Below are 22,421 nucleotides of genomic sequence, written 5' to 3'. Positions count from 1 at the left end.
GTGTGCATGAGAATGATGACCTTGTTATTTTAACCTACCTAGATTTGGGGGTTTTACCCCAAATAAACCCTGGAATTATCTAGATATTCCAGATGGATATAACTTTTCAAAGAAAAGAGTAAAATTGGAAATATAAGTTTAGTTTCAAAAATGAAACTTGAATTTGGAAAACAAATGGAACAAACATTTGAATCTAAAATATGTCAGTAGTAGAAGTTAAACTGACTTTTTTTTCCTGTTGGTTAGGAACCTGAGAAATACAGAATATATACTACCAGTATACTAAAATAAATATCTTTGCTTAGGTAAAAACTGGTTAAATGAAGATTTCTCTTAAAGTTGATTGTTTTTAATCACAATTTGTAGAACTTATCTGACATATTTCTTCATTTGCAACGTAAAGAAACAAGACTTTCTCATTGTTAAACTCTTTTACTACAGAACCTTGTTGTCCAATCTGAAGTGGAAGTACTTATCTGTGATTTTTGTATGTATGTCAAAGTTGATATATTTTGAGATCACTGAATGAAGTCATATTCCTTGGAAAATATAAGTAGTGTTGGTTTCTAAATGGCATCCATGACTAATGACCTTAGTTGTAAATGTTCATTAGCAGGTTCCCCATCCTTCAAGCCTGACACTGAGTTGACTAGCTATGAAAGCTTAAGGTAACTTTGGAGTTGCAGACAAATAGCCTGATTATTTATCTCTAGAGAGCCTTAAATAAAATCCTTCCCAGGGTTCCTAAATCCAAAACACAAGGCAAAGGCGTGGTTGCCTTTTTGCTTATTAAATGATTGTTGTTGCTCTTTACCAGACCACTCCTCATTTCTCTAAGCCTCCCTTTCCTCAACTGTAAAATGGTCTTGATGATAATACTTACCTAATAAAAATTTGCTTCCCTTGACAGAGTGTAGCAGACATTAGTGCTTTCACAATGTGAACTTGCTAGGGACTTCAACAGTACATAAGTAATCTTATTTAATCCCATTTAAAACCCTGTAAGATAAAGATTAGTTTTTTGTCCTTATGAATTTTGTTGTTATTGTTGGGGTAGCGTTGGGGATGACATTTCTTCCTTTAGCTCAAGTATCTTCTTCACTCCATAGAATCCAGTCCTGAGAGAAGAGCAATACTTCTGCCCCATCACCTGTTGGGCAATTTTCTGTGCCTTAAAGTCGTTTCCCGTGCTTAGCATGCCTTCTGCCACTCTTCCTCTTCCTACTGTCATGTCCAAGGGTCACACTTGAGCTCCCTGCTCCCAGGCAACCAATGACCTAGGCAAGGGCTTGCTCTTTGGAACAGACGCAGCTCAACACTTTTCTCTGGAGCCCTGCCACTTGCTATGTGACTGAGTGGAAGCCTGTCCCGTGAATGGTCCCCTACCCTCTCCCATTTGGGAAGGTAAAAACGGGTCGCCTCACCAAGACTTCCAGGTCTTTGCCTTAAGGACCACCACATGTCACTAAAGAAGCCCCTATTTGGATGGTTTTAAAGTCCTTTTCTGGCCATTCATAAGCCAATACTTTGATTCTCATTTGGCTATTGCTTGTGTGTGGGAGAAGGAGGCAACAAAATTCTACCCCAAATACCAAACATGAGATATTGCCATATATGTTTATAGACAAGAAAGCCTATCTGTAAGGGGTTAAGAGACTTCCGAAGGATCACACAGCAAGGAGGTTGGGAGGCCTGAGCTTATAGTGGGTCTTTCTGACAACAAAGCCCAACTTTTGCTAAGCTGCACTCCTTCGAAAAATCAGGAACAATCACAAATAAGTTGGTTCTTCAATGTTAGACCCAGTAAGTATTAAATAGATGCTAGTTTCTTTCTCTTCCATATAATAAAAACATATTTATATGACAGAAAAAAAACATTTAAACATTAGAAAGGGCCCTTCTTCATATATGATGAAAGTTAGATTTGCCAGTAGCATTTTTTAAACCTCTACTCATATATTAATATGCCAGTTAAATAGGGTTTTCCTTCATTAATTGGCAAATTGACAAAATCTACTAATGAGGAGAATTCAATGCTAGTGTGGAAAAAAATCAATGAAAATCCTTAATCATTATGAGAAGAAGAACTAAGATCTAAGCCCAAATGAGTGGCAACTTAGCAGGGTCATTTTAGTAAAATATAAGATGATGCTGTTTAAATTGTGAGTTTTAACACACCAAGTAAAATCTAGATGGTATTAGGCCGCAGAGAGCAGACCATGAAGGATGGGCTCCAGAGAAAGGAAACAGGCTTACAGACTACATATACGAAGAGTAGCAGTTCACGGTGACTAAGTCAGGTTCATTCATCCAATTAAGAGTATTTAGATTCCCACTAAGTAAAGTACTAGGCATGCACATATAAAGATGATACATCTCATTCCTGACTGAGCTTACCCACTAGCTGGGTTTATGTAAATAGCAAAAGCATAAAAAGGTTGGAAAGGGCGCCTGGGTGCCAGATCCCTGTAGAGCCTTGAATACTAAATTTGCCAAGTAGAGCCACTGAGGGTTTTTTGCAGGTGAAATGTCAATAACCACAATACTATAAAAGTCCATTACTAGACAAGAGTGTACCAATCCTCAGCACTTTAGCAACTAACCTATCAGTAAGTGTTTAGTGAATACCTATCATATGTACCAAGGTGCGGGCTGTCATGGCGTACCTATTTCACGTTAGAAATTTTGAGAGAAAGCAAGAAAGAAACACAAACGCTTTCCACTGTATTTACCACAAGCACACTACAAAAAGACAAGCGGTACAGTGTTTAGACTGCAGGCCTGGAGACAAACCCTACTTATCTCATTTCCCTACTTTCTGGTTGTATGACCTCAGGAAAGTTACTTTAACCACTTCATACCTCAGTTTTCTCATCTGCAAGAGAATTAAAAATTTATCTCACAACTGATTGTAAGTTAGTATATGTTAATACTTGAAACATGAAATACTTAGCACAGTGAAGGGCATATAGTACACAGTAAATGCTATCTGTATATTCTTCTCATATAATTTAATCATCAGAAGAATACAATGTGTGTTTTCCACTCCTTCCTTTTGCAGTGGAGGATCCTGAGGTTCAGAAAGAGAAAGTGACTCACCGCAAGTCACCCCCTAGTAATTGGGATGGCCAGCTGTGAGCTCAGGGAGAATAATAAATACTAGTATTTACCACGTGTTATATCTATACTGCAAGATGTATACTGTTTAAAGCACAAACCTGAAGCTAAACCTTATCTCACCTCCCCTAAAACATTTCCCAGAATAAAAAAAGGAACAGAATGAGCAGAGCACCTGGTTCCAGCATGCAAGGCAGGAGCACGCAACCAGGAATCAGCAAGGCTGATTTTATCACTGGTACACTTCCAGCCACGTCTGGTCTTTCTGACTTTCTATACACCATTGAGTTCACAGCCAAAGGGCCTATACTAGGAGAAGAAGTAACACCATAGAACAAACCTCCCTCTCCCCCTTAACTCAAGGTCAGCATGGATAATCAGATCCTGCCTGAAAGAACTGCAGGTTGAGACCCTTTGGGCAATTAGATTGTAATATAATTCATTGAGCTACTTGGCATCCAAATAGACACAGTCAGGCCCACATTTTCTGGGTGATTGTAGAGACACGGAGTTGGTAGCTCAAGTGAAAAACACTACATGGAAATTTTTATTTGCATTTATTATAAGGAGTAGTCACAACATCTCCAGGAGCATCTATCACTAGAAAGAAAATGTATATACTCTGTGACTTCCAGGACATGTACATGTGGACTGGATCTCACTGTGATTTATTTCTGTATCTGCAGTATGACAAGATGGTGTATTGTCATATGGTGTATTGTCATATGGTGTATTGTCATATGCTTTAAAGCGATGCATGTTCTTTTTTGTGCCACTGCTCAGAATCTTTTGTTTATACTGATAAGCAAGTCTCAGAAACAGGCTTAAAATTCCTAACAAAGAATTTTACTAAAAACAAATGGAGTTAATTAAGCAGGTGCTTTATTTATGAAATAATGCTCACATCCAATATTCACAAACATCTATGGACAGTTAATCGTCATATTTTAAAGGTAAGGGAGCTAGAAAAAAGCTTGTCACTTATCCAGAGCATAACATAATCTTAGCCAATCTGTCATTTCAACCAAGACTATCCCAATTCCGGTTCCCATCCTACTCCCCACACATAACATTACAATGTCTCCTAGAATTAAAATAGATCCTAGAATATTATTTATAAATTATACCTTCTCAATTCTAGCTGTATATTCATATTCCTTATAGCGTTAAAACAAATATGCTACCAGGTCCCTCCTTCCAGACATTAATTGGTCTGACATGGGGCCCCAGCATGAGCATTCAAAAAAAAAAAAAATCCATTAGATACTGTGATGAGACCCATACTCCTAACCACTGCCTCACACAATATATCCATGTAACAAATCTGCACATGTACCCCTGTATCTAAAAGTTGAAATTAAAACAAAATTATTTAATTTAAAAAAGTTATTCATAACTTTTTTAAAAGATTCTCAACTTAAAATGTGCAGCCAATGGTGAGACACGTTCATATAATTAAGAACGTCTTTAAAGATGCTGTTCTTTTTATTCTAATTGTGAACTTTCTGGAAACATAATTTAACATTATCATTCTAAACCACAGTGATTCTGATCTTTCGGTGGAGGAAGGCGCATACAACTAATCATCAGAGGTCCTGGGTACTTGTCAGTTTTTTAATTAGCTCTTCAGAACATCTGTCTTGTGGCAAAGTATTTAATCTTTGACCCCAGCCCCAGAAAGCCAAAAGAAAAAAAAATCTAGCAGAAAATGTTTACATCTGCCTAGTTAGAAGCTGGCAAAAATTCACCCTCCCGTAATCTTTCCAAACACATCAACCTCAAACAAAACACCAACTGTACCCGAGACTCCAAGGTTAGGGCATTAAATTCCTCAGCCCTGTGAAGCTTTAATTAGAGCAGATGGCCTGCTGGATAATAACACCACTGTAAAAAGCATTACACAAACCGGGTTTAAAAATCCTTTCTCTGAGAAGATTGAGCACTTGTTTATTGAGCACAAAGTGGCAAAGATTTTGCTAGCTTTCTATACCTCTTCATTAATACCTAACACAGGTGCTAGTGTAGTGGACACCTATATTTTTGTCTATTAAGCACTTCTGTCCTCCCTCATCCCCTGCATCAACCTCCTATTTCCTTTGGGTATGTGCTTTCCCCCACTGCAATCATGAGCTTCTACCGGGGCTCCCCCAAACTGACCTTATGTTTCAGACATTGTTCTCAGAATGTGGCATTTCACTTAATCACCGCAATAACACTGAGGTGGGGCTACTGCCCTCCTTTAACAGACGACGAAAGTGAACCTCAGACAAGCTATATGACGTGTGCAAGGTCTCAGGGATAGTAAGGGTCAGAACCTGGCTACTGTCTACATTTTCTCTTTATCTTCTCCTTGCTGTCTTCTTAGAGTCTGTGGCCAACATTTTCTTAGCGCCCAAGCCAAAGTCTATTTGAATCCAAAGTCCACAGCTCTCCACTTTGCCATGGAATATCCATGAAGAGAAGGTATGCATGGTGAGTGTGACACAGACAAACCAGGTCTCAATGATGCCCTACTGTATGAAAGTTATCAGAGTTTGGTCTAACAGGCGTTGCGAAGGACAGATTGAGCCGTACAGTCACTTATTTTAACACAGGACAGAGTCACATTGTAAGCATGGAGAAATGCGGTATAGAAAAGAGAAAAGTTCACAAAGGCAGCTCCAAAGATTGCGTCTCTCTGAAAATGCCTCCCTTATTCCCACCACGGCCTTACCTCAGCCTCTGCCCTTTATTCTTTAGATGTCAAAGTATATTTCAAATCTTACTTCACTCCTTTCTGTAGCTCCAGGGCCTTAAACCTTCTAGGTCTCCCTGCTTATGTACCTAGAGATCTCCCACCCACCACCCTAGCCACCTCTGGTGCTCTGTTTCAGGCGTGAAGCATCCCCAAGCTCACAGAGAATCACCAGATATCAAGGAGGAAGAGAACTTAGGTATCACTAATTCGCCCTGCTTTCTTTGACACATCAAGAAATTGGGGCAAAGAGAGGGAAAGTGATCTGCCTAGCATCACACAGGCTACTGAACCTCACAGGGAACATATAACTCACATCTTACCTCAGGCTGCCTGCATCCCTCCTTGTTTTTGGAAATATCTCTTCTAAGTAGCCTTCTCTTAGCACCATGAAACATTATCTTTAGTGTTACCTGGTACTTCGTACCCACCTCCACTGACACCACTACATCCTAACTGCCTGATGTCTGTGTCCTTAGAGACAAGGATTATCTCTTACTATATTTGCGTTCCTAGATCCCAGCACAAGGCCAAATGCTTACGAGGTGTCTAAACAATATTACCAAAAATAGCTGATGCTTATGCATGACTTGTTATAAGCCTGGTAGCATGTAAGTATTTTACTGGTACTAAGTTTTGTACTCACAAAAATCCAGGTGAGGAAACCGAGCTAGAGAGAGATTAAACAACTTTTCTCAGGTCACACACCCAGCGAGTCAAACTTTTGGCAGCTGGTTTTGCAGCCCATTTTCAGACACTCATAATATGATCCTGACAGTTCCACAACTGTCAAATAGCAAAGCCAGACTCAAGAACAGAGCCCCTGTACTTAACCCACTGCTCCTTACAAATGTTTTTTGGAGGAATGAGGACCCAGGTTTTCTAAGTTTTTGGCTACTGCTTCTTTCTAAATCACAAAAGCTATGAAAAAAACAGTTCACAATGTGTTACATGTGGCCCACAGTTATTAATTCATCAATTTACATTTATTTGTAATGTGTAAATGTCTTTAAATGTGCATTTCTGTTAAATTCCTGGCCCCTGAAAATAATCTGGATTCAACATCCTTGACTTTTCTGCACCAGACCCCATAACTTTAATACTAGGCAGATACAGTGCGTGGGTCTTTTTGATATTTCCTATTCCTGAGATGCATTTTCCAAATCCAATATATAATGTATGACTTACCACTAATGGACATTAAGAACCAGGAGGTTCCTAGATATTGCCTATATCAACAGTTTGTTTTTCATTCAATAAGTTTTTAATTGTTCTTACTGTGAGTCTTTTACTGAAACGGTGCTACAGTACCCAATAATCAGTCTTGAAAATAAAGAATAAACATAAGCATAAAGACTATTGTTTAGCCAGACTTAACAAACCCCATTCATGAAAAACAGCAGCCTTTAGTTAAAATACTTTCTCATTAATCAGCTTAAGATAAATGGCCCACCAGACACAAAATATTAATTGTAATGATTGCTAAGTTACCGAATACTTATTATTGAACATTCTGGCACTACGCCATGTATGTTACATACGTAATCTCATTTAACCCTTACTATACCCTTAGAGGTGAATAAATTATTAAGCCTATTTTACAGATGAGGAGACTGAGACACATACAGGATAAAATACTTAGCCACAGTATTTTGCTGGACTTACTCAATTCAAAGCGTTATTTGTTCAGTACTATCTGTGGTAGAAATGGAAGAAATGATGAGTTTCACAATTTACTTTTATGATAATTTAATGCTTTTATTCTCGCACCCTGTGTGGCAAGGCTGAGGACTGAGACTGGAAGACTGTTGTACCAGGAAACAGCAGGATAAAATGGAAAAAGAAAGCGTGTTGGAGTCAAGCTTTAAAACTTGGTTTTGCCACTTACTGTTAAACGAAGCACAAGTGAAAAGCCTCAGCCTCTACTCTTTAACTTAAAAATGAGGCCAATCATCTGTATATTTCATGAGATCTTATTAGAGTTAAATGACAAATACAGATGAAACGCCTCAACATTACATAGTTGGTCCTCCGATAAATACAATCTCCTGTCTCCTTCCTTCAGGTTATTCTTTGGTGATCACCTCCTATGGGAAATCTCCCCTGACTCCCACAGGCTGAGCAGGAATCCCTCTATTCTGGCACTTATCACAGCTCAATATGTAATGCTTTGTATCCTCTACTGGACTGGGAGCTTTCAGGAGCCTCACTGCCCCATCCTGGTATCTAGCACAGTGCCTGAAAACAGTAGGCACCCAGAAGACATACAGACTAAGTGAATGACTGACTGAATAATACATGGATGAACAAGTACTTCTGAAGAGTGATAAGTTCAGCTTCCACTGAAGATAATTGTAGACGTGGGTGATTTCTGCAGAAAGTAACAAAGAAAGCATGTTCACAAGAAATTTTACTTTACAGGTCCAACTGCCTGTGCTTATTTTGCTTTCCAGTTATTAGCTGACACTATTCTTTTTAGCAGAAATGAAAAGAAGACTGAATGAATCAGTTTATAAAAGTTGAGCTGAATTACTGTAGGCTTTGCAGTAAAGCAGACACAGGTTGGAGTCTTGATTTTGTTCTTTTAAAAATAATTCTTTTTAAAATACTGATGCTCTAAAAGTGATTTCAGGTGACTTCTGCTATTTAATAATTAAATGTACTTAGGCAAAATATTTAATTTTCTTTGGTCTTACCAATAAGGCAGAGATAATATCCATCTGGCAGAATTATGAAGCTTAGAAATATTTTACTAGGGGCAAAAGTAGAAGTTGAGTAATATTATGTATTTTTATGACTATATAGTACATATAATTATTTTAACATCATCTTCCTCTCTTAAGAACTGTTATGGCTGAGAGCCAATTCTAGCTTAACAAATTCATTTCTCTCTCACACTAGAGAGTTATTTTCTTATATATGATTCGTACGTTCCATCCCTTAACTCTTTTAGTACAGATTTTGAAGCTCTTGCTTTTCCTGATAGCACAAAATGAAATTATTCTTGCCAGCATTGTTAGAATAATGTTAGCTTGGGTGAAAACAAGGACAAGAACTATGTGTAAAAATGAATGTGTTGATAAAGCTAATGAAATTAATATTTTAATCACTTTTTGTATGTGGAGTCTCAATGATACTAGCTAACTACCAAAATGCTATTCTTCCCCACAGAACCTATCTACCCAACCCTTGCAAATTCCTAATGTGTAACTACTAAATTCCACAGTCAGATAACAGCTCATTCTTTGCCTGGGCAACCTCCCTGAGGCAGCCTTAGCATATGATATATAATTTTCTACTTTCGAATATGGAATAAAACATTATTTTTCCTCATTCCACAATCTTGTAATTGAAAATAAAAAAGAGGAGATACATCAATTTGAAGTTCTTCTGCAGTACTTGAAATATCTTGTAACTAGATAAAATGATTTATTATTCAGCAAACAATCATTGAGCACTTTCCATAGACCAGCGCTATCCGTCAAAGGCCTTATACTTTGTGCTTTGATTCGCAGTGCAGTCAGTTATGTGATTGTCTTGTTAGTCCAGGACTCTTCAGCTTCTGCATAGAGATGATGATGGACATGCCATGCTGTCCTCTCACAGTCACTGCAGCATTTTACCCAAGTTCATGTCCTGTGTAGGCTCCTCTCTCATAACATGCTTCTAGTTTCTTTGCATTGCAAACATCCTCCATATTCCTTCCAGATTGTCTCTTAACTAGTCCAATTAAAGTGTAGCTATATTCACACGTCATCCAAGAAATAATTGTTTGCTCACATTGCCTACTCAGAATAAGTCCAGACCGCAAAACTGGTGGCCGACCAACATGGCTACAACTGAACTCTCCTGTTTCATCTCTACTGACGTCCCTTACTTAGCTAGATTCCAAGTGAACTGGACCATAAACCCCTCCCTCAATGTGTTCTTTGCTTGAGTTAGTCTTAGTCCCATCTCTGTCTGTAGATCCCCTGCCCCTCCAGAACAAACATAACTTTTTTTGGAAGTATTTAGCTGCTATCCTCTAACTGATTCACATTCTGCTTTGAACTTTTGGATAAAGTTCAGGTATATCCTCTAGCTTCAGAATTTTCTGGTATCTTGAATTTTTATTATTTGTCTCTATTTATTTAATGTGAAGGGAAAAGGTGTCATAGAAAGACTCAGAACTATTTCACCTCTGTCAATTGCCACTTGTGTAACCTCTAGGAAGTCACCATAACCTCTCTCTCAGCCTCAGTTTCTTTACATATAATCTACGATGAAAATAATGCCAACTTCGCAAGGTGATTGAGGATGTGCACAAAGTGAGAGGAGATATATGAAAGAACTTAGCAACAGTGCTGGCATGCAATGGGCACTGAAAAGAAAACACTTGGAAAACAATACAACACTGCCCCAATATTATTGTTTAGTCATATATGAGACTGTTAGGGGGGCATCCAAACTTTTTCTTCAGAGTAAGATGTTTCAAAGTGGGTTCTGAAGTTTCATAGGATGATATGTGGAAAAAGGCATCATATAGTTAAATGATTTTAGATGTTAAGTTAAAAATAATTCAAAAGTGCTTCTTAATCATAGGGTTTCTCAGAGTCTTTTAGAAGATCACGGAATGTGCCATGTGTTCAACCTTTCTATACTGAACAGAAAAGCAGTTTCTCATTCTGGGTTGGAAGGCATGAGAGGAACTGAAGTGACTTAAAAGAACTGGGAGCAGAGGGGAAAGGTGTGTATCAATCATGTGTGAATGGGAAAAAGGCAGATTCAAGTTGGGATGGGAGGACTGGCTTTCTCTTTCTCCCTCCCATCTCAAAAAAGGGAACGACTGTACAGGTCATAAACTTACCTGACTACAGAACTCTTAGCTAATGCTACATCTCAGAGGGCTAGTGTTCCTCTTCACACAGTTTAGCAACCACTGATCTGGAAATAGTGGTGGTATATGTGGGAGTGGTTGCGGGTGGAGGGGTTTGAGGATATACATTCATTAACCAATTTTGTATTACCCTGTGTGTTGTTTACACCCTCACCTACGTAGTGCTACCCCCATTTTTACCTTTCTCTATTTTTTCCTGAGACTAGCCCAAAATGAAACACAGGTGTTTTTGAAAATATGATTTTAACAGAGTAGATGATATAATGCAAAGTTGGAAACAATTGATCTGATTGGTTATGAAAGGAATTATGCTCTCTGATAGACCAATGTTCCCCAATCCAGAACCCCAAGTAGGCTGGCTGCGTCTCCTAGGTGGTTCCTAACCATCCCTTATGGTATCTATTGTCACATACATGTACAATTACTTTTTAAAATTTATGTTCTCTCTAGATAATAAAGTTCTTGAGAGTAGAAGTGACACACACTTGGAATATCTACCTTGCCAGCAGCTATCATAGAGCCTGTTGACATGTACAGCTCAAATGTAATTTATGAATGAACTGTTCTGTAAAAGGGAAAGAAAAATAAGCTGATTCCAATTTATAATGAATGAAAGAAACTGTGACTTCTCTATGCCGATATCCATTACACTGAATCCCTTTACACTTAGGGCAGCTTAAGACAGGGAATTAGGAGACTTGAGTCTTCACCCTGATGTTGCTACAAACTATCTTGGTCACTATGGGCAGATCAAGCCCTCTCTCTGGGATCAGTTTCACCAGCTGTGAAGGGAGACAGTTTATAGGCTCCCTTTTTCCAAACAGCATTGAAGGTGACCCTTGGGACATCTCAAGCTCTTGAGTAATGTAGTTAAACTTGTGGGAGAGCTGAGAATAATGCTCCCATAATGGGAAAGATTTCTCAAATTGAGAGTTTAAATATAAGGCATTTGTTAAGCAATCTTTATCTAGAGCAAGTGCACTCTATCAACTTGATTAGCCGTAAGTTATTGGTTGCAAAAATCAGAAACCCATTGAATCGTCTAGGCCATTTCGAGGGTAGCTCCTGGGAGTGACAGAATTGCTGAAAGACTCAGGCTATTCTAGGAACTTTAGAAAATAGAATCAGTCTCTCAAATACCATCAGGTCAGCTTAATTTTTTTCTTCTGTCCTCAGGTTTTTGCAAATAAGGAAGCTCAGAGCTTCTGTGTCATATGCTTAAAGTTTTGCCACTTCCTACCCTCAGCCTCTGTTAGAGAAATCCTGAGGAAGGACTCTGATGACTATAGCTTCAGGCACATGTTCATATTCAAGACTAGAACAACTCCAAGTCCCAGAAACAGTGGTACCATAAGTGGACACACTTGGGTAATGTGGACACTATCGGCCAGTTACAGTGACTTGAGAGACACAGTATGTAGGGGTGGCAACTTGTACTGGGACAACTTGTAGCAGGAAAGGAAGAGGAATGGTTGGGAGGAGGGGTTCAAATCTGGCATGGCTCAATGATTTTGAATCTGGAAAACCTCAGTTGTATTTGCTGTATCACTGTATGGACAGTTGTACATCTATACCAATGTAGATGGATGCATTTACATTTTGGGTAGATATAAGCAGTGTGTAATTTTAAAAAGAAATAAAAAATACTTTTCCATAAAATTACACATTATCAAATAGATCAAATCTAGTGGCATCTAAGTACCTTAACATATACAGAATAAGTGGCATCTGAGTACCTTAACATATACAGAATAACATATACAGTGTAATAGCCTCAACTGTAGGCTATTACACTGGACACGCAAGAAGGCAAGATGAGGAAAATAGAGTTGAAACATAAATGACCTGAAGAAAGGCACCCCTCATAGGAAATGTATAAAGTAGTTGCTCTATAAATTTGAGAGAAAAATAAATAAATAAATAAATAAATAAATAAATAAAAGATATTTCTTATCGTTTAAGAACTGGTAAGGTGTGGTGGCTCACGCCTGTCATCCCAGCACTTTGGGAGGCCAAGGTGGGCAGATCACTTGAGGATAGGAGTTCCAGATTTGAGGTCAGGAGTTCCAACATGTTGAAACCCTGTCTCTACCAAAAATTTAAAAATTAGCTGGGCATGGTGGCGTGTACATGTCATCTCAGCTACTCAGGAGGCGGAGACATGAGAATCGCTTGAACCCAGGAGGCGGAGGTTGCAGTGAGCCGAGATCAGAGATCACACCACTGCACTCCAGCCTAAACAACAGAGCAAGAATCCACCTCGGGCGGCGGGGGGGGGGGGGGAGGGGGGGGGGAAGAACTCCCTCAGCTTCAATCTTGTGGTTGTTTTTACAGAATTCTGATTTAAATAGATTCAAAAAGACAATACCTTTGCCAGAGAAAAGGTGTTTTTGCTTCAACTGTGAACTTTAAAAATGTTAATTTTGTTGCTGAGAACCACTTATGATTTATTACATGCTTTCTTGCATTCTAAAACATTATTCAGAAGATAATATGGCTTTTCTTATAGATCCTGGGTGCCTTTTTTCTCTTTTGCCTCTAGTTGTTATTATGTATATGTAATTATAGCTCTATAATTAATGAGCCAATCTTATAGGCTGACATTTTAAGGACAAATATGACTTAAAATGAATAAGATGAAGTTCTTTTTAATACACAAATACACATCTATTTCTTATATAATGAACAGAACAAAAATGTTAACAGTTAAATGAATTAGTGGTTTGATTACAAATAATTTTAGTCTTATATTTTATAATTGTGACCATTTTCTAAGTTCCCTATAGAGTGCAAACACTATTCTAATATTCATATTCAAAGGTGTGGAACAAAGAAAGTAACCGCGATCAAGTTTGAACCAAGAATAGTGTAGGAAGTTCTAATATCTTTATTTTACCTTTGAAGCCCAGGAAATAGGAAGGGAGCAGCACATTTGGAAATATTCCCCAAACTGAAAAATAAAAATGTCTAAGAATGAATGGAAAACTAACTAGGTTATTCTTACAGATGGAAAACAGTCCACAAAATTGAGTCTGGAAAAAAAAAAAAATAAAGACAGGAAGCTCAGAAACAGAAATTCTAACTATATAGTCATGAGTAATCCAACGAAGAAGAAAAAGGAAGCCCATCTAAAAGAAGCTAGTTTGACTATAGAACATCTCAGGTAAAACCAAGTTTTAAAATATCATGTACAAAAGACAGAAGGAGGAGGGAAGTAAAGGCAGAACAGACTCAGTCGGTGTCTGAACTAATCCACGTGGGCTCAGGAAGCTAAAATGAAATCTAAGGATAAACTTGAAGAAAATTCTAAAGGCTGAAAAAGACAGTTTTGGAGTTTATTCAGAGCAAAAGTATTGTCACTGAAGAGACAGACTAGCACTACAAATTTAGCAGACGACACGGAGAAAGGAGACCTAGACACAATAAACTAACTTCATTTTCTTCCATAATGAAGATTTCAGACTGAGCAATCAGGAGACTGCTTTGCTCATCTGATCTTCAGTATAACGTTCCCCTTAATGTCCCTGCTGACAAGGTGACTATGGATTGGTTCCAAGGTAAAATGACTAGATTTGTATGGGCTCAAACTGTGCCTGAAGACTATTAATTATTTAATTACATTAAACAATAATAGTTTCTCAGGAGGTAGTACAAGGCTCAAACCTCTGTCCAGAAGTAACCACATTTTTATCCAAAGATTAGATACAGTCATAAAAGGCATACTTATCATGCTTTTGTTAGACCCGAAGGCAAGAACTGGAACTGACATGAGGGATGAAATTAGAATTTTAGAATATTCTCAGCGTGATAACTACTTCAGCTCATTGTTGGTCAGTATAAATGAGCTCATCATTTTTAAAAATCTATATGAAAATATATGACAAGTACATAAAAATGCCCATTCCCTTTGATCTACTAAGAATAAGCCTTAATCAAATAATATTAGATGTATAAAATAATTCACATATAAAAATACCCATCATGATATTATTTAGAATAGTAAAAACCAAAAATGCATTATAAGAAAAGGAGGTTTAATAATGGGGAATATTATGAACATCTTTATAATATGGTATTCAGTTATTAAAAATTATATTTACAAATAGTTCACCATGGAAATGCTCATAATATATTTTTTAAATTGTAAACAATATGATATAATTAAGAAGTATGACAATGTTAGCAGTGATTAATCCTATACAGGAATTTCTGTGTGGTTTTTTTCCATTATTAATTTCTATGTTTTCTAAACTAAACAAATGTATTTTCTCTACTTCGGCATTTCAATATTTACCCTGGCTATCAATACGCAATATCTCCTCTTCCTTTTTAACGGAACACTGATTTCTGCATAGGTAGCTAAAATTTTATTTCCCTGGCTTCCTTGTGCTGATGGTAGTTACGACTAATGAAATGTAAACACAAGTCTACTGAGTGGGGTTTCTGATAAAACTATTGATTTCTGAACTTTAATCTACGGCCATACCACTTTGAATGTGCTTCATCTCATCTGGTTTTTAAACTTTAAAAGTGGGGCAGGCAGATGTGGTTTTTACATGCCTTTTACTCTTAACCTTTCCAGAATACTTAACCTGCCCAGAAAGTAATATGGCAGACAGAATTCTAATTCTAGTGTTCCCAAGATGCTCAACTCCTAGGGTCATACGTATTGAGTGATGGTGGGACCTATTAATATGATGGCATAGTCACTCCCTTGATTAGGTTACCTTCCATAAGCCTCCATTGTAGCAAAGTAGAGAGAGATTCTTTTTCTAACCTTGAAGAGGTAAGACGCCATGCTGTAAAAAGGCCACATGGTTAAGAACTCAGATCAGCCTCTAGGAGCTAAGAGCAATCCCCAGGCAACAGCCAGCAAGAAAATAGAAACCTCAGTCCTACAACCAAAAGAAACTGAGTTTTGACAAAAACCTGAATGAGCATGGAAGAGGATCTCAAGGTTTAGATGAGAACACAGGTATGGCCAACATCTTGGTTTTAGCATGATGAGAATCTGAGTAGAGGACCCAGCCAACCTGTGCTAGGACTACTGACCCATGGAAGTTGTGAAATCGTAAATGTGTATTATTTTAAGCTGCCAAGTTTATGACAATTCATTACATAGGAAAACAAAACAGAAACAAGTATCTTCATCTTATAACCGTAAGGAAGAATATCACATACTGAGGCTGGTGATCCAGGAAGTTGAGCCATTCATGATGTCCTTGAACTGCAGCTCCAGCCCTGGGTACATACCTCGAGACTTGTTTCATGTTATAAATGAGCTCTTATTTAGTTAAATCACTGTGTTTAGGGTCTTTTTCAAATGTATTTGGACACAACTCTAATTGAAATCGATGTTTTACTTTTAAGGGTAAAAATAATCAATTAAAAATAAAATTGGAATTACAGATTGAAACCACAGAATAATCTTTAATAGATATTAATAATAAAATTATGCATGTGAGTTCAAGCTATTAATAGTTTAAATGCACAAGATTTCATTTGACAGAATATTATTTAGAAACATAGGGACTTTTACTTGACCATAAGTACAACACATGTCTAACAGTTTGATACAACTGTTGAAAAGAAATTAATGTGATGAGCTACTGCATAAAATAAAAATATTGTGGCCCAGGCAAGGTAGGTTAGAATCCTATTAACCCATTCTCTGTTCAGTCTATATCTAGTATATTGTAACAGATCTGACCATTCCACTTAAAATGGCATATGGACAGATTACAGTGTCCAGATAAGACAGCCAGAATGGTAAGGGTTCCCAAAGCCATTTCACTTGAACAGCTGCAGGAGTTCTTAACAAACAAGCCTTACCAAACAGTGAAAAGTCATTCTGTGGTGGGAATTTGTGAAAGCCAAATAAGAAACAGATGTTGAAAACTTTCAAAATTTGAAAGTTTTATACAAATGTTATATATTAACATTTTGAACATTCTTGGCAAATAACAAAAGCTGATTTTCACCTAGATGATGAACTCATTTGCAAAGTTGCTGAATATTTTGGCCCTTTTGTAGACCTGAAATTTTGGCTTGCTACTATGCTGTTTAAATTAGATTTTTAAACCTCTAACTATTATAAACTCTGGTCAAAGCTTGTTCCTACTATACCCTAGACACCTCTGACCCATGCTAGACCTTCTAGTGACTTAAAAGAAAGAACTAGAGCAGATCTACAAGAAAAAAACAAACAAGCCCATTCAAAAATGGGCAAAGGATATGAACAGATACTTTACAAAAGAAGACATACAGGAGGCCAACAAACATATGAAAAAATGCTCATCATCACTGGTCATCAGAGAAATGCAAATCAAAACCACATTGAGATACCATCTCACACCAGTTAGAATGGCGATCATTAAAAAATCGGGAAACAACAGATGCTGGAGAGGATGCGGAGAAATAGGAACACTTTTACACTGTTGGTGGGAATGTAAATTAATTCAACCATTGTGGAAGACAGTGTGGCGATTCCTCAAGGACCTAAAAATAGAAATCCCATTTGACCCAGCAATCCCATTACTGGGTATATATCCAAAGGATTATAAATCATTCTACTACAAGGACACGTGCACACGAATGTTCATTGCAGCACTGTTTACAATAGCAAAGACCTGGAACCAACCCAAATGCCCAATGATGATAGACTGGATAGGGAAAATGTGGTACATATACACCATGGAATATTACGCAGCCATCAAAAACGATGAGTTCACGTCCTTTGCAGGGACATGGATGAACCTGGAAACCATCATTCTCAGCAAACTGACACAAGAGCAGAAAATCAAACACCGCATATTCTCACTCATAGGAGGGTGTTGAACAATGAGAACATATGGACACAGGGAGGGGAGCACTACACACTGGGGTCCGTTGGGGGGAAATGGGGGAGGGGCGGGGGGGTGGGGAGGTGGGAAGAGATAGCATGGGGAGAAATGACAGATACAGGTGAGGGGACGGAAGGCAGCAAACCACACTGCTATGTGTGTACCTATGCAACAATCTTGCATGTTCATCACATGTACCCCAAAACCTAAAATGCAATTTAAAAAAAATTATATAATAACATTAAAAAAAAAAAAAGAAAACACAGTGCTGACAGAATAGAGCGGGATAATCACTTAATAACCTCATCTTCCTACTTTAATTTTAGACCCACTAACTGGCAGAAACTCAGTAAATGAATTTAAGTTTTGATTAATTAAAGAGAGAATCAGTGCTATATAATCTGACTTTTTTTCTTGTCAACACCTTCCCAGTTTACTACTCAGAACAGCACAGGGGAAAAAAGGGAAATGTCAGGCTACTCAAAAGTAATCTTATTAGGGTTGTCTACTGAGGAGAGTCACCTGAGCTCTAGTCTCAGCTCTTTTGGAAAACACCTATACTACTTCTACTACTGCCCCTCTCTGGGGCCTCATTTTTTCATCTAAATGTGGCAGTGCCAAGAGATCAGTCCTTAGTCCTTTTCTTTTTTCTATCTATACTCATTCCCAAGAGATCTTTAAATATCACCCACATATTCACAGCAACCAAACATATCTGCAGCCTGGACTTCTCTCCCCAACTGCAAAATCATACATAACCACTTATTTCACATCTGCTCTTAGTTGTATAGTAATCTTCTAGACTTTGACACATAAAAAAATGAATCTTGTTATCTCCTCCCCAATGATCCCTCTATATCTCAAGACCCCATTCAAAAACTAGGGTATTTTTTGACTGTTTTTTGTTTTTAAGATAGAGTCTTGCTCTGTAACCTTGGCTGGAGTATAGTGGCACAATCTAGGCTCACTAAAACCTCCGCATTTTGGGTTCAAGCAATTCTCCTGCCTCAGCCTCCTGAGTACCTAGGATTACAGATGTCCACCACCAGCTGGCTAATTTATATATATATATATATATATATATATATATATATATATACACACACACACACACACACACACACACACACACATATATATATATATATATATATATATATATATATATATATATATTTTTTTTTTTTTTTTGAGACAGAGTTTCACTCTTGTTACCCAGGCTGGAGTGCAATGGCGTGATCTCAGCTCACCGCAACCTCCGCCTCCTGGGTTCAAGCAATACTCCTCCCTCAGCCTCTTGAGTAGCTGGGACTACAGGCATGTGCCACCACACCCAGCTAATTTTTTTTTTTTTTTTGTATTTTTACTAGAGATGGGGTTTCACCATGTTGACCAGGACAGTCTTGATCTCTTGACCTCGTGATCCACCTGCCTCGGCCTCCTGAAGTGCTGGGATTACAGCCGTGAGCCACCACGCCCGGCCTTTTGTTTTTTGTATTTTTAGTAGAAATGGGGTTTCATCATGTTGGCCAGGCTGGTCATGAACTCCTGACCTTAAGTGATCCCCTCACTCTGGCCTCCGAAAGTGCTGGGATTACAGGCATGAGCCCTCTCACCCAGCCGCCAACTCTGTTCTTACAATTGCTTAGGACAAAAACTATTGCGTCATCCTTCAATCCTCTCTTTCTGCCATGACCTTCATTTAAATTGCTAGGATATCCGGTGTCTATTGAACATTCATAAATACAATGTAGAACTTGAGCACTTCTCACAATTTCTCTTTCTTAGATATTGCAATAGCATCCCAGCTGATCTGCTTCCAACATTTCTCACTATAATCCAGGTTCAACAAAACCACTGGAATGATCCTTTGGATCAAATCATATCACAGCTCAGATTAAACTCAATGGCTTCTTGCACAGAAAATTCTCACAGAAAAATCCAAAATTCTTACAATTTATGTAAAAACTCAACAGGACCCTATCACCTCTCTGACCTTACCTCTATCACTCTACTATTGCTCGCTCTGCCCCATCTTCACTGGCTGCGTTGCTGCTGCAAAAATACAGTTGTCAGTTCCTGCCACAGTGCCTCTGCTCATGCTATACCCACTTCCTGGAGCATTCTCCTTCCGTGAATTGACATGGCTCAATAGCGCTCATCTTTCAAATCTTTAACTTAAAAAACACAAAAACAAAAACAAAAACAAAAAAACCCTTCTCAATGAACCCTTCCCTGATCAGCTGTCTAAAACTGCTTTCTTCCCTTTGTACTCCTTGTGTCTCACATGTTACATAAGCCACACAAGCGCCTCTGCTTTTGTGTTCTGCTTAGCACTTATCTCCATCTGACAAACTATACATTGCACTTATTTACCATTTTATAACCTGTCTTTATTGACTATAATGCAAGTTCCAAGGTGGGAGGAATTTTATCTATTTTGTCCACTGGTATAGTCGTAACTACCTGTAACATAGACGTGCTCAATGATTATCTGAAGAATAAATGAATAAATAAAATCATAAAATAAGTAGTTAGACTATAGGTTAATTTAAAGTGTTCCCCAAATCTAATATTCTTGTGTTTCCATGCAAATGGTAGAAGAAGACAAATAATGACATGGGACTTTGAAGGTTAAATATGGGTTTCATCTACTGTGGTAATGCTAGATCTCTTTCAACTCTAATAGTTTACATTTACTGCTCATGACTGTCCTTCTTTACAAAAATCTGAAACATAAAAACTAAACTTACAAGCAGATGAAACAGAAGGTGATAATAGTATTCAAAAGAAACTCTTCCTTTTTAAAGAGACTCATCCAGGAAGAGCTGCCATAATAAGCCTTTCGGGGCAGCATTTAAAAATAGGATTTACAACATAATGTTTCAGAAACATATTGTATCCTGGCATCCCAATGCTGTCATTCGTCTTTCGTTTTGAGAACCCCAGGGGCAATGAAAGCTAAATAATTTGTCTTACACCTAACCAACAATTTTACTTATACTAGAACATTCAAAGTGATCAGGAATTACGAAAGTTCTCAAGAGAGAACCTCCATCCTCTGAAGCAATTTTTGACAAGCAAAATTACTAACAAAAAGTGACTTCACTTCATTTAGTTCAAGGAAATGGATTTACAAATCTGGAGAATTCTGTCATTGGCTTTTCTACATTATCCCTAGGGCAATTCAATCACTTTAGGGTATCTCTGGACACCACAGGCTCACCCAGCCTTTGAGCATTCCCCTAGCATGTTAGGTCTGCAGTCAGGCTACAGAGGAGCTGCTGTTGCTCCTCACTTTTATCTAATGAGATATTGATTTTCCCCCCAATCTCAGCAGCCTTTAAGAAATCAATACCTTGGTAAGCAGTGAAGTAGATGGAGATGAAACAGAAGGTCTTGGGAGGGTAGGACTGTCAGCCACAAATTTAAGGGCGCTTCAAATGCGGCAAACAAGACACATCAAAGAAGGCAAAGGACCACAAAACAGAGGTCAGATGAAATCAATACTAAAAACCTACAGTAACAGAGAAGGAGAGGGCAAACACATCTTAGTAACATAACCCCTTCTAAAACAAGGAAGCTACTCTGGCAGGTTTGAAGTGAAAGAAAGTTAACATTGGTTTTGACAGAAGAGACAGGGCCTTTGTCTATTGATTTTCTTTTAAAAGTAGAAAACTAGAAAGAATGAGAACATGTGGATTAGCATTCAAAAGATTTGCATACATTTTTAGAAATCTGAAAGTAATAGAGAAGTAGTAATAGGTTTAGCAGGGTGTAGGCAGCATGGTCTAAAGGATGTACAGAGTATGGACAATAGTAGGGCTAATTCATTCCCTCAAAATCCAAGAACCTCAACACTTACATAGTAATTGTAGTTGAAATCAGGGAGACTGGTTGAAAGTCCAATGGGGTCATCAACCCCATCCCTTTTCCATTCTTCCGCATAGGATACCAGCAGCCAGACATTACACCCCAATCAAATTCTGGTTTATCTTCTGAATAAACTAGAGTAAGAAGATTTGAGACTCAAGAGACACCAACTAGTGTGCCCCTGTAGGTAGTACGAAGATGAAAAAAATAATGAACAAAAAGTCTGCAAATATGGCAGCTGGACTGCTCCTTTCCTCTACAAAGAACCTGATATCACCCTTAGTGGGAAAGAAGAGTTTTTCTAGAGAGAAAAGGCTTTCAAAAACTGACATGTAATCCTCAGTGAAAACCAACCTAAAGCAAAATCCACAAATGGACAATTACTGTAGCCAATAATCAACATGCCTACCTAGACACACAGAGCTCAGTATCTGCTTTTGATGATTTTGCTCTCAAAATTTTTAAAAAGGACCACCAACATAAATAGAACAAAAGTGTACTGAAAAAATAATTCTAATGCAATAGACAATGCAAGAAACAGAATAAACTTCTGAAAAATAAATCAATATCTTTACAAATACAATAAACTATTACATTCTTAAATTAAGAATAGGATTTTTTTAAAAAAAGAAAAATCAGGATAGGATGAGTTGTTTAAAATTAAACCTATGATTGCTGGAATTAAAAATTATAATAAAAGACTGGAAAATGACAACAAACTACTAAACAGAATAAAACAAAATTTGCAAAAGTGCTGAAAATATGTGAAAAAAACCATAGGTTCACAGACTTAGTTCAAGAGGTTACACCAAACCAGGGGTTCCATAAATAAAGAACAAAGAAAACAATGGAAAAAATTACTAGAGAAACAGTATCTTTCAGAACATGAGTTTCTAAGTTGTAAAAGCCATCAGATTATCTGGAATTTCATACTATATTGTAATTATTTGTTTATTTGGGTGTCTTCCAGGAGATGTAT

At 37.7% G+C, this 22,421-nt stretch overlaps 1 protein-coding gene across 2 annotated transcripts in view; it reads right to left on the bottom strand.

The window, feature by feature from the left end:
* RAB38 (RAB38, member RAS oncogene family) overlaps positions 1-22,421 on the bottom strand; it is a 129,839-nt gene that overhangs the window by 65,155 nt on the left and 42,263 nt on the right. The window lies entirely within an intron of this gene.

Source organism: Saimiri boliviensis, chromosome 6 (genome assembly GCF_048565385.1).
Source record: "Saimiri boliviensis isolate mSaiBol1 chromosome 6, mSaiBol1.pri, whole genome shotgun sequence".
NCBI lineage: Eukaryota > Metazoa > Chordata > Mammalia > Primates > Cebidae > Saimiri > Saimiri boliviensis.
This window is presented reverse-complemented; position numbering and strand designations above follow the sequence as displayed.